The sequence below is a fragment of the Lissotriton helveticus genome, chromosome 6 (genome assembly GCF_964261635.1).
Source record: "Lissotriton helveticus chromosome 6, aLisHel1.1, whole genome shotgun sequence".
NCBI lineage: Eukaryota > Metazoa > Chordata > Amphibia > Caudata > Salamandridae > Lissotriton > Lissotriton helveticus.
In genome coordinates, this window is record NC_136067.1 from 1229029804 (window position 1) to 1229043547 (window position 13744).

At 42.2% G+C, this 13744-nt stretch overlaps 1 protein-coding gene across 1 annotated transcript in view; it reads left to right on the plus strand.

Moving 5' to 3' along the window:
* The window catches only part of LOC144762658 (uncharacterized), a 1356333-nt gene that overhangs the window by 8101 nt on the left and 1334488 nt on the right, over positions 1-13744 (plus strand). The window lies entirely within an intron of this gene.

The following is a 13744-nucleotide window of genomic DNA, read 5'->3' on the forward strand; positions in this document are numbered from 1 at the left end:
AAGTCTGCACCTATCATGTGTAAAGAGGAAATCGTCTCCAGGAGTATGTACATAAGCTTAGCCAGCATGGGTACCTGTAATATGGGTGGTGCATAAACACTTAATAGAATGACAAGTAACAACCCCAGGCAAACCAAAATTCCAAAGTGCAATGAAAGCCCACTCTAGGGTACTCCCTAATGTAAATTCAAAAACTGTTATGTTTTTTTTAAAATTAGAACTATGACTATGAATGTACCGGCAATTAATAATGTACTTAGGTAGAAAAGTCTCTAAAAATCTGTATTAAAGACTGTCTATTTTAATTTTAATTTTAGATTAATTATATGATGGTACTTTCCTGACGAAGACACTTGGTGTCGAAACGTGTTGAAGAAACCGTCACTACTTCACCCTTACCATCATGTTTTAATGTTATGTTCATGTCTGTTTTAATTATTATGTATATGTTTTTTTAGAAAATATATGCATTTGTTGTGTAATTTGTATTAAGAAAATTATTAAATACTCTGATGATTTTTTATAAAAATCATTTTTTAGTAAAGTGTCATTTTTAATTTGCTGGTTTTCATTGCACTTTGGAATTTTGGTTTGCCTGGAGTTGTTACTTGTCATTATATTGCTTGCCCTGGCCCAGGAAATTGACCCACAATCAGGGGGTCCTTGTTATTTACCATTGTAAACACTCAATAGAGTCATCTCAGTCCAGTGAAAATGTACCCCCACAAATCTACCCTTGGGTCTATCCATGTTTTTGTCACTCGGAATGGCTGGATTCTTTTTGTTCAATATGGGATCCTGAGGTGTAATCCACATGTGCCAGTGTGGTATGGGCCCCTTGCCCAGGAAACAGCAGCCTGTCCCTGTTTGCAATTGCTTTATTTACTGTGCCACTGGCTTCTCTTGTCTTTCTTACCCGAGCCATTGACATTCAATATCAGGACTGTGAGACCTGTGTCTTCTAGGAGACTAGGCTGTGCCATATGTCCTGGGTATTCCACTGTGTGCCTGGGTGTCTTCTTCTCAGGCTATTTTTGAGCAGCTGTGTTGGTGTCTCCCATCTGAAAAAGAACAAAGGCTCCACTCAACAACACCCTCCTCACCCCTAACTTCCGCTCTGAGTGCAAAAACACATTACTAAATTGAACTACTCACTAGGGAGTGTGGGAGGTCTGAGGTCTGTCCTTTCTTCAAACACAAACCCCTAAAATAACTGTACATTAATTATAAATTTAAATCCAGATGTCAGCACCCTTCCTAGGAGAGAGGTTGCCCGGAGGTCTGCTTTCTCTTTTCTTTTTTTGATGCCAATCTTTGGACCCCATTGGTGTCAGAGGGTTCTCCTGGCCTCCTCTCATGCAGTGGTGTGGGCAACAGAGTCCCTTTATGGCCCCCCCAAGGACTGGCCTCTTCTCCTGGCAGACAGCCTGTCCTTCGCCTAGCACCTTCGTCCGTTCCCGTCCCAACAGTCATAGGCATTCCTCCAGCCATGCCCAGGCGTCCTCTGGTGAGTGAAAAAATATTGTTTTCCCCAGGTAGAGCACCTTGAGCTGTGCTGGGAATATGTAGTAACAGAAGGAGAGAGTAAGGGTTTATCCACGAAGGTGGAAGAAGATACTCCTGGTCCCCTGGACCTAAGACTATATAAACAACAAAAAGAGTTTTACCATTGGACCAAATTCATGGTCTCAAGTGGGAAAAAAGGGGGGATGGAGAAATAACAAAAGAAAAGGATTATCTTTTGTTAGAAGACCCCTCACTCACCAACCTGGTTGGTGACATGCTTCATCATCAGGGTCCCACCCGAATAGCAGAATGCCATCCGGGTGTGCTGTGACACCTGATTACAGTGGAGCGGGTTTTTTGTGATAATGTAGTGCAAAAAAGTGGTGTTAAAAACTGTCCAGGTATAACTTCTTTGGAAAAATGCATTCTGAAGTTACTGGGCAGTGTTAAAAAAGCAGTGAAGAGACACTAGTGTTGGTTATAATGACCAACTCTATCTATGTGAATGTGAAGTACGGTCTACACGTTTCAACCTGTGATGGGATCTACCAGGTTTTCGTCAGGACCAAAAAACAAGGAACCTGGGTGGTATACACACACTAATGTGTACCCAACCCTCGGTCCCAGAGACCAAACTGTGAAATTTCAGCCGGTGTCCTCACAGCCTAATCAGGCGAGGAAAAAGAGGAGAAACCTGTGGAAGAAAAGAAAGCATCACAAACAAACAAATTACGTGCCTGTAACGTAGTGTAGTTTCTCAGAGGTAAGAATTCTCCATGCGAATCCCTTTCATGCTTAAGACAATGTTCCAAGGAGTGCATACTATATCGTGGCAAAAAAGTGCTGGCTTGAGCCTGCATCGTGTTGCAAGTATGCAATGTAATTTAATGGTAATTCCAGAAAACAGGGCATGAATTGCCCGTGTTTAAAATATCTCACACTCTCACCACATCGCACTGATCAATATATGTGGATAAGTGGGTGTGAAATACCGGTTTAGTCACTCTGTCAAACATTATGAGGAAGTGACTATCGACGTTCGCACATTTATAGTGTAAGCGTATCTCTTGCATGCATGGTTTAGATCAATAAAGCATCATGAATCACAATGCTGGGAGGAAATAGGACTAAGGTGAATCTTACTTGGGGTAGGAGTTTCAGGTGCTTCACGGGGGGTGGGTGGATGACCTGTTCTGCTCATAACATATTCTGTGAAGGTAGAAAATTAAACAGAAGGATTGAGGAGGGCAAATGCGGGCTCATAGGGCGTAGCGAGGTCGCTCATAGATATGCCGCGGTAAAAATGCCACTCGTCGGGGACTAAAGACCGTCTGAAAACAAAGTCGGAAGTGTAAAACTTACAGTTTTGCAGAATTCAGAGGCGGTTGTGCCTACATGACATCCAAGGTTCCCCGCAGCCAACCGATACTGCCGGCGGTGGAGATATGAGGCAGCAAGTTCCGGGTGTGGGCGGGGCTAGGTCCCATATGACTAGCATGAGTGTTGGTTGCTGCGGCAACCTGCGCGTCCACAAGTAGGGTGGCCTCGCGGACTCATTTAGCAGAAGGGAATAGGGCAAAAGGAAATAGTGGTAATGGCAAGAAGGCAAGGTGATTTCTCGCAAAGGACAACGTGGCAAAAATTATATATATATATACATACGCGCTTTGCAAGTGTAGCAAAGGTGCACGAATGATTATGGGAGTATGTCGAGGCTAATAATGCGTAAATGATCAATCCAAAAGGGCTCAGTGTCATATATTAGCTTAGTTGGTGTAACAATAGAATATATTAATACACTTGAGTGAAAACACTGAAAAAAGCTCTCTGCTAGTAAGGGGGCAGTATGTAAGAATACACATAGGTGTACATTGAAACCCAATATGGAAAAGGGGTAAAACAAAGGATATTCGCGCAACTGAGAGAGGAGTAGGTAAATCTCTCATAGTGGGGCTCATGCTCTGGACGATTGCAAAGGAATGTCATCTGTTGGGAATAGCCACCTGTACTGAAGTTGAAGTGCCTGCATCCTAGTCTTTACTGAGCCAAAGGTGCGGTGCTGTTGTTATTGTATTGGTGTATAGTCAGATTCCTCCTTTGCTGCATACTTCTATCAGGATCATGTCATGGTCTTAGAAAATCAAGAATCTCACTATTACAAGCCACAGAGGGGCCCCAGGGAGTGGCCTTGCTCCCAACACTCTGTGTGCCCATTCCATTATAAAATAGGAGTAACTTTCAGCCAACATTATAGTAACCCAATCATATGCGTGCCCTCCATCCCCTCTGGGAATCCCACACACCGTAGGTTGTTGCATCGTATACAGTGTTTGGCATCTTCCAGCGTCCAGGTCGCATCCTTTGCAGTAGCCTGGACACCCACCATGTCTCTCTGGAGCACCGGAACTGTACTCTCCAGTTCAGAGATCCTCGTCTTCCTTGCCATGACCTTTTCAGCCACAGTGGGTAGGTCCTATCGCAGTAGGAATACTTCCAATTGCACTTCACCTATTCTTTCTTCCAGCGCCTCTCGTTAGGTGGACTGTCAAAAGCAGCACTGTATTGTGCAGCATAGTTAGTGATTCCAACTCTGGCTCCACTGATGGGGAACCACCTTGTTGTAGTGGTCCATCTTTCCCTGTTACAAGGCCTGGGGTCTTTATCCTTCACCATTGTCTTTGGTTAATCACCACTCAGGGACTAGATCTTGGTGCAAGCCCCTCCCAGTGGGGGCAATCAAGTTCAGTAGAGTTATCTGTGTATATCTGGCTACTGCAGCCCTGTGTGACCTCACGGGCCGCTCCACAACATCACAAAATGAGGTAACTTGACAGTCTACTTCTCCCCCTTTGGGGGGTTCTAGCCATCATCCCAGGACAAGCACGGCATGGGCAGGAGACTTCAGACCCCCAGTCCTCTGCAATGCTGTACACTCAGCCACTGGTCCCCTCTCACTGGTCCTTCTGTGGAAAACAATACTACATCTCGTCCACTGCCACCTCACCAGAATGCCGGAGCCGCTGTGTCCACTGTCCAGGAATGGGGAATGCACAGTGACCGCATCCAGTGGAGGCCGCCTCTCCATGTCCCACAGGGAGACTCTACCCACCTGCTAATCTTCCCAGGATCCATATCCTGCGTGGGCTCTCTGTGCTGGGGCCTCAGCCTGGACGACTCCGCTTCTATCACTTGTGCCCAACGAGGTCTGTTGAGGCCTTGTTGCTTGTCCTCTGGGGGCAAGCTGCTCCCCAGGCCATAACGCAAGGAGGAAGAGGGCGGAAGGACTGTTTTGACCCCTCGGTCCAGTGCCGCGGCGGTCAAACACCTCCGCTTCTCTGCCGCCAGTCCTCTCCCGCCAGAGGGAGATCTCAGGTCCAAGCAACCATCTTACAGGAAAACGGGGCCTCCTTATTCATGGAGTCAGCCATCACGTTTGCCAAGGGCAATGGTAATGGCAGGATTGAAGCATTCTCCCTTCCCAATATATTCCTTATTTTTTCCTTTCCTTCCATTTTTTTCTTTTTCCACTCATATTCCGTTACACTTGGTTTTCCTTAACTTCGTTCTTTTTTCTCTATTTCTCTTTATTGTTGTGCTGTTTTTACTGTCTTTTGTCTGTTAGAATTACCCACCTGTGACCTTCCCTGGCACTTTAGCCTTCACACTAATCTCTTACTGTTTTGTATTAAAGTATGTTGGTAAATCATGGACTCAATGAGGCAGTTGAGTGGAGGTGCTAAAGATTGTTGTCACCTCTAAGAGATCTAAATATCATCACTTAGTTGAGTGTTGATCCAGTAGCGCATACAACTTGACTGAGAATTTAAGAGAAGCACTACAAACACCAGAAGCAAGACCACCAAATCAATGGCATTGAGCTTTACCCTGTGTTTCTTTGGGGGTACACTAGGCAATTTATGAGAGATGACTGCTTGCAGAGGCACTCCGGTTGCTGTATTCTCTAATTTTGGCTGCAGAAAAAAGACTTATTTTAGCGATTCACTCTATATTCCATCCAAAGGATGACAAGTAAAGTGTACTCCCTGGTAGAGAAGCATGAGTGCATGGTTTGTAAGCGTTAATGGTCCTAAAACAATGTCCCTTCACTCATTTCTTTAGAGAATGATCCATCCACTGCAAAGAAGGACTGACTCTTCATGAGTTTGCCGGCACACCATCATATCCATCATATTCATTTCCAAAGACTGGACCACATGGCACCTTCTGAAATACCAGTGTTTGATAGACACTATCACCTTCTGCAAATGGAATTTTGCAGTGGTTTATTACCCACTAAAGCATCTATGCATGGATGCTGAATCAATAAATTTCCTGGCATATTGCATATGATATTGTTCAATCCTTGATCCCTAATTACATAAGTCAACCACTTACCCAACTCTTTGCTGATATGAGTATCCAACTTGCTGTAAAGAATCTAGTGGAAATATGAGTGGAGATAACTATGATATCCTTAGCATTCTTGCTGCGAAGGTCGATACTAGCAAATTTTAAGAGAAAGTTCAGCTGGAGATTCTGGGAATTAGTTAGACCTGTTGGGTGCTAGGCCTACAGTGCTTGCAATAATTCTTGGCTTACCAAATCTTACTCCAGCTTGCTGGGCAGTTGAGATCCAGGAGCTGTAGAATTTAGTGCCATGTATAGATCGGAGGTGCGTCTCCTGTAGGAGAAAAATGTTACCTTTGAGTTTATTACAATAATCCGCCATCACTCTACGTTTTACGGGTTGCTTAAATATATGTGAGGGAGTAGTTATCGTGAATAAGAGTAGGTTCTTTGTGAGTTAGAATGTGGGTCTTGTGAGACTAAACATTGGGTTGAGTGTATGAGGTGTGTTATGTACCTGAGGTCATTTAGCAACTTCTGGAGGTGTCTTTGTCCTTTAGAAGTGTGCGAACTAACTTGCTGTGGGTTCGTGTAATCCATGGTGTGTGGTGTAAAAAAAAAAATCCAGGTGACCAAGGAAGCCGTGAGAGGTAGAGGGAGGAGTAGTGAGAGAGGAGGCAGGTAAGAGATCCTGTGAAAGGGAGAATTAGGTAGGCGAAGCAAGGATAAGAGAGAAGGAGCCAAGCATAATAAACAAACCAATAAATCAGAACTCAATAATCCCGTACCTAAAACCCTAGAAATGCACTCCCCACCTTTCATGTAATAGGCACTTTCTGGGCCATATAACAGTATCCTATTTGAATCTAGCAGAAGTATAAGGAATGGAGACAAGAGTGATACCCTAGAAATCATGCTTATTAATTCATTCTAGTACGTTTTACGGGGAACTTCAGCTGGTGTTTCTTGGAATGAGTTAGACCTGGCGAGGGCTTGGCCTGAAGTGCTTTCAAAAGTTCTTAACTTACCAAACCATGGGGAACAGCAATGACAACGCGGGGATTACCACGCAATGCCATTAGAAGAAAAGTCGTTACAACAACTTTTGCTGGAGGGTGCTGTTGGGTAGGGAATAGTTTAATTTTCTATCCAACACCTTCTCTCCTGTTTATGTGGGCTGGAGTTGGAATAGAAAATTAAACTATTGCACTATCCAGCACCCTCCAGTGAAAGTCGTTGTAACGACTTTCGTTGTAATCCCCCCGTTGTAATGGCACGCATGGTAATACCACGCGTTGTCATGACATACAACCCCAAACTATTGCTAAACCCAGCTCATGGTGATCATTATAACTACTGAAGCAACACCAGGATCATGGAGCCCTCTTATCTTTCTAATCTTGCCACTGTCTCCATGATCCTTGGGAATCAAGGACAGTGTCAGTAGTACTAAAAAGCAAGCTAGAGGAGGTTACTGACAAAAAATAATGAAAAGTCACAAAACCGAAAGGGTATACAGTAATGGTGTGAAAACAATATTATGTTACAGCACCATCTTATAAATAGGCATAATACATATTGTGTTAAAAATACAGTAACACGTATACAGAACTTTCAGGAAGACTTTTTGTTCTGCACCTTACTTAAAATTATATTTCTGTATTAATTGCTGCCAAGAAGTTCCTCCATCCTTTGCTGCATAGCATGTAGCATAGAGAGCTACCTAGATTGAGCTGTCTACGTTCCTGAACAAACTCCACAAAACCTCAGCAAACAGTTACAAATTTGTACATAATTACGATAAGACTCAGAAAGCCTCCGACCGCAGGTTGGACGCTTTCCAAGTCTCATTGCGGGTTTCAGTTTCGACCGTTGCATTACAATGCAGGCCGTCGAAAGTGAAACCGGCCGGTCATATCGGTTAGATTCCAGCGGCCAGTCAGAGGCCTGCCCATAATCCCTATGGATGGCGTTTCCACAGTAGGGATTACGATGTAGGTTTCCAACTGGCTTTTCATGATGGGCTTTCCAACATGGAAAGCCTGTTGGAATGCGACATTGAGGGCCCCTTGTGGGGCCCCCTGTGCTCTGTGGTCTATGGTTGGGGACTGAGGTTATCTCTGCACAGTGTGGCAGGCACCCTGAGGTGCATGCTACGTGGTGCAGGGATGAACAAATTCTCCCATTTCTCTATGGGAGCTTATGCTATGGCCGGTTTACGACCACAGCACAAGCTCCCAGAGACAAATGGAAGTATGCAACTGCACCATGCGGAGATTTTGCAATGGTTTTGTGATTAATAGCGGATGTGTAAGCAAAAGGGAATGCTCTGATTGGCTGGACGCAACCTGAACAGAAAGTTATGGCCGCCATTTTAACTATCAGGAACGGTTCCTCGGTCTAAAATTTTCTGTGAAAGCAAATATAAGGGGTAAGGTTCGAGGTACTCTGACCCCATGTTTTAGACATGTAAGTGTTAGTAACAGAAGTTCTGTGTCCAAAATAGATTTTTGTAATTGTGCACACTATTTACGAACACCACCACAAACACCAGCGCGGCTCCCCGATGTCCTGAATATTGGGGAAAATATATCATTGAGTCATTAATACACATTGAATTGAGATTCTGTTAAATGTTTTATAAAGTTATTTAGATAGTGATGTATCTAGTGTGATGGTTAGAATTAAATATATAGTTATAATGTTTTAACATGGTGCTGGCTGTTGAATTCCTGCTTTTGCTCTCCGCTTTCGCGCCGTACCTGCAGGAATCGTGATTACCAATGTCATTTTTATCTCTGGCATGACCGACAATTAAAAATTGGTTTTAAAGATGGTTGTCCAAGAAATACACAAAAAAATGAGTTTGAAGTGTTCAATAATAAACCCCTAATATGAGAAATACTGTAATATGTGTGCATATTTGTGTTTTTCACTATCTGAAAAAGGTGCAATCGTTGCAGTTAACGGCATCGTCGTGACTCCCCGAATAACAGCAAAAATAAGTCTTCAAGATGTATTTTAAAGAAACTTAGTAAAAAGCATGAGTTTAAACATGTTTTTTAAAAAGGATGTTTATTGTAGCATATGTAGTGCATTGTTCCAAATGGAGTTTTGTAGTTAATACTTTTGGATGTGCTGGTGGCCATTGAATGTCTACCTTTGTTTTGCGATTTTGCAACGTATTCACGGCGTTCCCAGCATTGTCACAAAGAGTCCCCAAAAATACAAAAGAAAGGATCTTTGTAAACAAAATTAACAATATTTGGGGTATTAGGGTGGCTCTGATAGGAACTTTTGTGTTGATTGTGTGTATATAACAGCTACATATAAGACCGGATGCAGAGTTTTAGGATACTTAGAAACACCCTGTCGCCTTCTTTTTTCACCATAACTTATGCTGGGAACTTTTACACATATTTGCATGCACGACAATGTTGGATTAGATTCTCTGAAACTACAGCTTCGTACATTATCATGATGCCTCAAACATCCTGTACAAGGCCTCTTTACGCACTGTGTACACAGGTCGTTCTTTATTTTCATCCATGGGGCGACATAGCTATTTACATATCCATACCATTGATTGGCCTATGCATACCTCGCAAGGCTGCTTTCTATTACAAATAATGAGCATACCAATAGCTTACAGAGGAGGCACGTCAGCTGACACTGAGGGTCCCTGAATGCTGAGACTTTACAAGCAGCGGTCCGACGTCCCTGTGAGGGGGTGTCCAGTTTGTGACCAAGGCAGGCTCTCCCACCAGGTAATGGGGTTGGATCATCCCTTGGGGGGATTCGTGGCTTCAAACCTACACACACTCTAGGAACACTTAGAGTAGGGTTTGCATTGCAGGACTGCATTGTTTCTATGCCTGCATATATACACTATTTGTAGCACCATAGTAGAACTGTATCTACTATTGACACTTTTAGTGCCTGTGTTTCATATCATCTGCTCCTGTCTACTGATTATCGCAGCACATGTATTTTACAACAGAATAATGTTGATTCAATTAACATATTGCAAAGTTCACACTGTGTATTCTGTATATTTCTATGAGCTGGATTGATTACCTACAAGGACCTTGCTTCATTTAGAAATCCACCATTATCCTCCATAACCTTACCCAGGAGCAAACAGTTTGTGGTAACCACTGACACAACAACCATGACTCCTTAGTGATCATGGAAATAGATCAGAACCTTTTTCTCAGTCACTCGTTCCCACTAGTGATGAGAGAAATATACAGAATACACAGTGTGACATTTTCAATATGTTCTACAATGCAACCCCATTACCTGGTGTGAGAGAATGAAGGAGCCTGCCTTGGTCACAAACTGGACACCTCCTCATGGAGACGTCAGACCGAAATTATTCTAGGCACCTCACCCAATCTTTATGTTGTCCAAACAAATGCGCAGGTCCTATGGATTGGTAGGAACTACACAACACTATGCTTCATATTTGAGACCTAAAAATAAACTGTCTGAGCAGGTATGTAAGGATTTACCTTTATTTTACCTTACTACAGAGATGATCTGGTTTTCACGAAACTGTTACTGTCTTCAGAGTCAGATTCAGACTACTTTATTTGGCTGTTGAAGCAACCATGAAAATGCACAAAGATATAAATGAATACAAACATGATTATTTCTGCACAAATGTGATTAAATATGAAAAAACATCATGAATCAGTGCAGGACAATGATAAAACATGGAAATAATGATGCAGATAGGCAAATAAAGGCATAAGTACAATTTACAATAATAGGAGTCTCATGGGTCAGTGTAGTACAATGATACAGCTCCTATATAAACCAGAATAAGGGATCAAAGCATTTATCCTGGGTGCATGGCGCTAATGTAAAAGCAAGACTCTTCATCAGGTAGTTGTTGAAGAAATTTAAAAGCTTAGATGCACTGCCTAAAATGTAGTAACTTCATAGAGGAAATTAAAAACAATTGGGCGAATAATGTATGAAAAGCACAAAAAATGTAAAATGCATCATTGTTTGTCAAGACCGGTCGTCACAGAGGCACGGGGTAGATTGCAGATTTCTTTGGAACCCAAGGGGAAACAGAGCAAAATTCTTATTGCTGTTTCTTACTGGGATAGTCTTCATCACTTTGATCAAATTAAGAGAACACATTGAGACTGACCTTCCTTAGATTTTACCGCAGATCTTGAACTTCCTCTAGGAGGCCAGCACCCTTGTTCTTTGTTGTCAGGGCTACCAATTTTAAGAATCTGGATTATTTGTTGAAGGGGGTGAGAACCCAGTTTAAAGAACAATCACAATCCTTGTCAGGGTGAACTACAAATGTCACTAAGTAGACCTGTGCTTAACTCTCTGGTAGTTTGGGTTAAACGTAGGCAGATTCAACTTAGAGGAAATGTTTAAAGTTTTTATACAGCACTCAAACAATAATAAAGTGAAAGCAAAATACAAGACCTGAACCAATTAAAAAAGGTAGAGAATGTTTTAATGATTCAAATTGTATAAAAAAAAACAACAAAAATCAATGCAGTAGAACAAGAGTGATGAGCTTTTAACCTTTTATGTAAAATTTGTGACAAATTGCACGAATTGCCTACTGTGGGTATCTGGTTGCGTCAGACGTGGACACAGGCAGTAGTTCAGGCTGTTGGAGTGTGAGGAGGACACAGGACTAAGTTCATCCTGCGGTAGGTTTTGACATCTGACTCTGCAAGGCTCTGTGTCGCTCAGTGTCAGATCCAGTAAACCCTCGATGAGTAGCTACCCTCTGCAACCCTTCACGTTGGATCCGGTGGAACCTTCAGTTAGGACTCCAGAAGTACACTTTGATTTCAGCTAAGGCTCAAGGACCTTGAGAAAAGCAATGGGTATAAGACTCACTCCCACAGAGGCTAGCAGAGGAAAAGACCTGTTCAGATCTATTTGGGTCTGGTAATCTTCGGAGAAGGAAGGGACACTGGAACCCTGTTGTATCCCAGTAGCCCAAACAGGAGGTCATCCAATTAACCCTTGGAGTCACTTCTGGGGTTCTGTGTTCAAGGCAAGCAGATCAAGTCTTCCTTCTTCAGACAGCAGGGTGTGTTCTTCTTCTGAATCTCCTAAGTCCAGGAGTGTTCTGATCAAAAGCTGGGAACGCCACGTTTACACCCAGTGTCAGCTTGTGGGTGTGGGACACTCCTTTGTCTAAACCTAAAATTGTTTCTGGTCAGTTCTTTGCTTTCTCCTGGATTTGACTCCAGCTTGTCAGGTGAAACAAAGAGCAGACAGGCCCCGGTAAGAGCTGCATCTTCCAGTGACATACTAGGCTTCTTCTGTAGCCAGGAAAAGCTGAGTTCAGTCATTGGGCTACCCTTTGAAGTGTAATCAAGACCAGGAGCCCACCTCCTCCAAAGAAATCCTGTCAAGAAGAACCTCATGTCTCCAAACTGAGCCCTTTTGTCCATTGTCTGGGAGGAATACAAATCTCACCACAGGAGCACCATTAACAGTCCCGCAACCCCTGACAGAAAGGTACATTTGGGTATGGCATGAAAATACCAACTTTTTATAAATGATTATTACAAAACAATGGTTCTCATTGGTATCATTTCAAGAAATTTCCAATAAAAAGGCAAATAACCTCATACAATCAAAGCAATAATTTATGAACATTCATAACCATCACACCTGTTCTTTTGATACAATTTTTGTTTCTGCTTTTTATCTTTAGTTAATACAATAATTTAGAAACATTCATAACCACCACACTTGATCTTATGGCACAACTTTGTTTTTGTTTTGTTATACGTATGAACATTTCCACAGAGATACAAAACAATGGATATTGTCCACATTGAAAAAGCACAACAAAATAAATATAATTACAACAAATATTGATTAAAAAAGAGTGTGTGCTTTTGTAAATAACTTGCACTGTGCTTCAGGATCCTCACAAAGACAGTCACTATTACTGTGCTGTTTGCTATTGGCAGGGAGGATTTTGTTTCTCCAGTTGAACAGCAGTTTATTACCAGCTGGCTGTTTACAGTTACGATTCAATAGAAATGAGTGTCGGTTCTCTGAAGCTGTCTGTTGACAGTTTATCATGGACCATTCCCACTTGGGGGCATTCATTACACCTGAGTGGAGAACGACCTTTGCAACACTGTTGTTACACCGCAGTATGCTTACAGCGCAATTTGTTGTAACAACTTGCGTTGTAACAAACTCGATGTAAAATACCTCGTTGTGAACGTATGCGTCATACATTCCCCCTGAGTGAGTTTTGCCTTAATTTTCACAAAGGGTAAACCCTTCTTTACTCCTTTCATGATTAGCCTGACCATACCATTCTGATATAGGATGCGGGAAGGTCGATGTCACTACATTTATTAATTCCTTATGAGACCCTTGTATATGGTTAAAGGGTCAAAACGCCATCAACACTGATAAGTAACAAACAAATGGCTCAGCAACAAAAGCCAATAGACTATCTTAATTGTAAAAGTTGTTTGTTACAAACACACAAGAACTTTTTCACTGTATATGTGTTGCATATGTCTGTGTTTTGTTTTTTCACTGGGGAATCGATACACTGTTTTCTACCTTCGGGACACACCATTTTGAATTTGAATTATGAATAAAAAAAAAATCTTTTGTGTCATAAGAAAAGTGTTACAGTCTTGCATGTTCATCAATTATTGCGTTCATTGCATGCAGTTATTTTGCCTCTTGGTTAGCAGGAGTAAAGAATACAGAGCACTAAAGCCAACAAAAAGCAGGTTCAGCAAAAGAAAAAAGGGTAGTGAATCCAAAGACCTGGTGAAATATCACTCAAAAAATGCTCATTTCCAACACTTATTAATGGAGCATAATGTGCATCTTTTCCACCAAGTTTATGATAACAGAT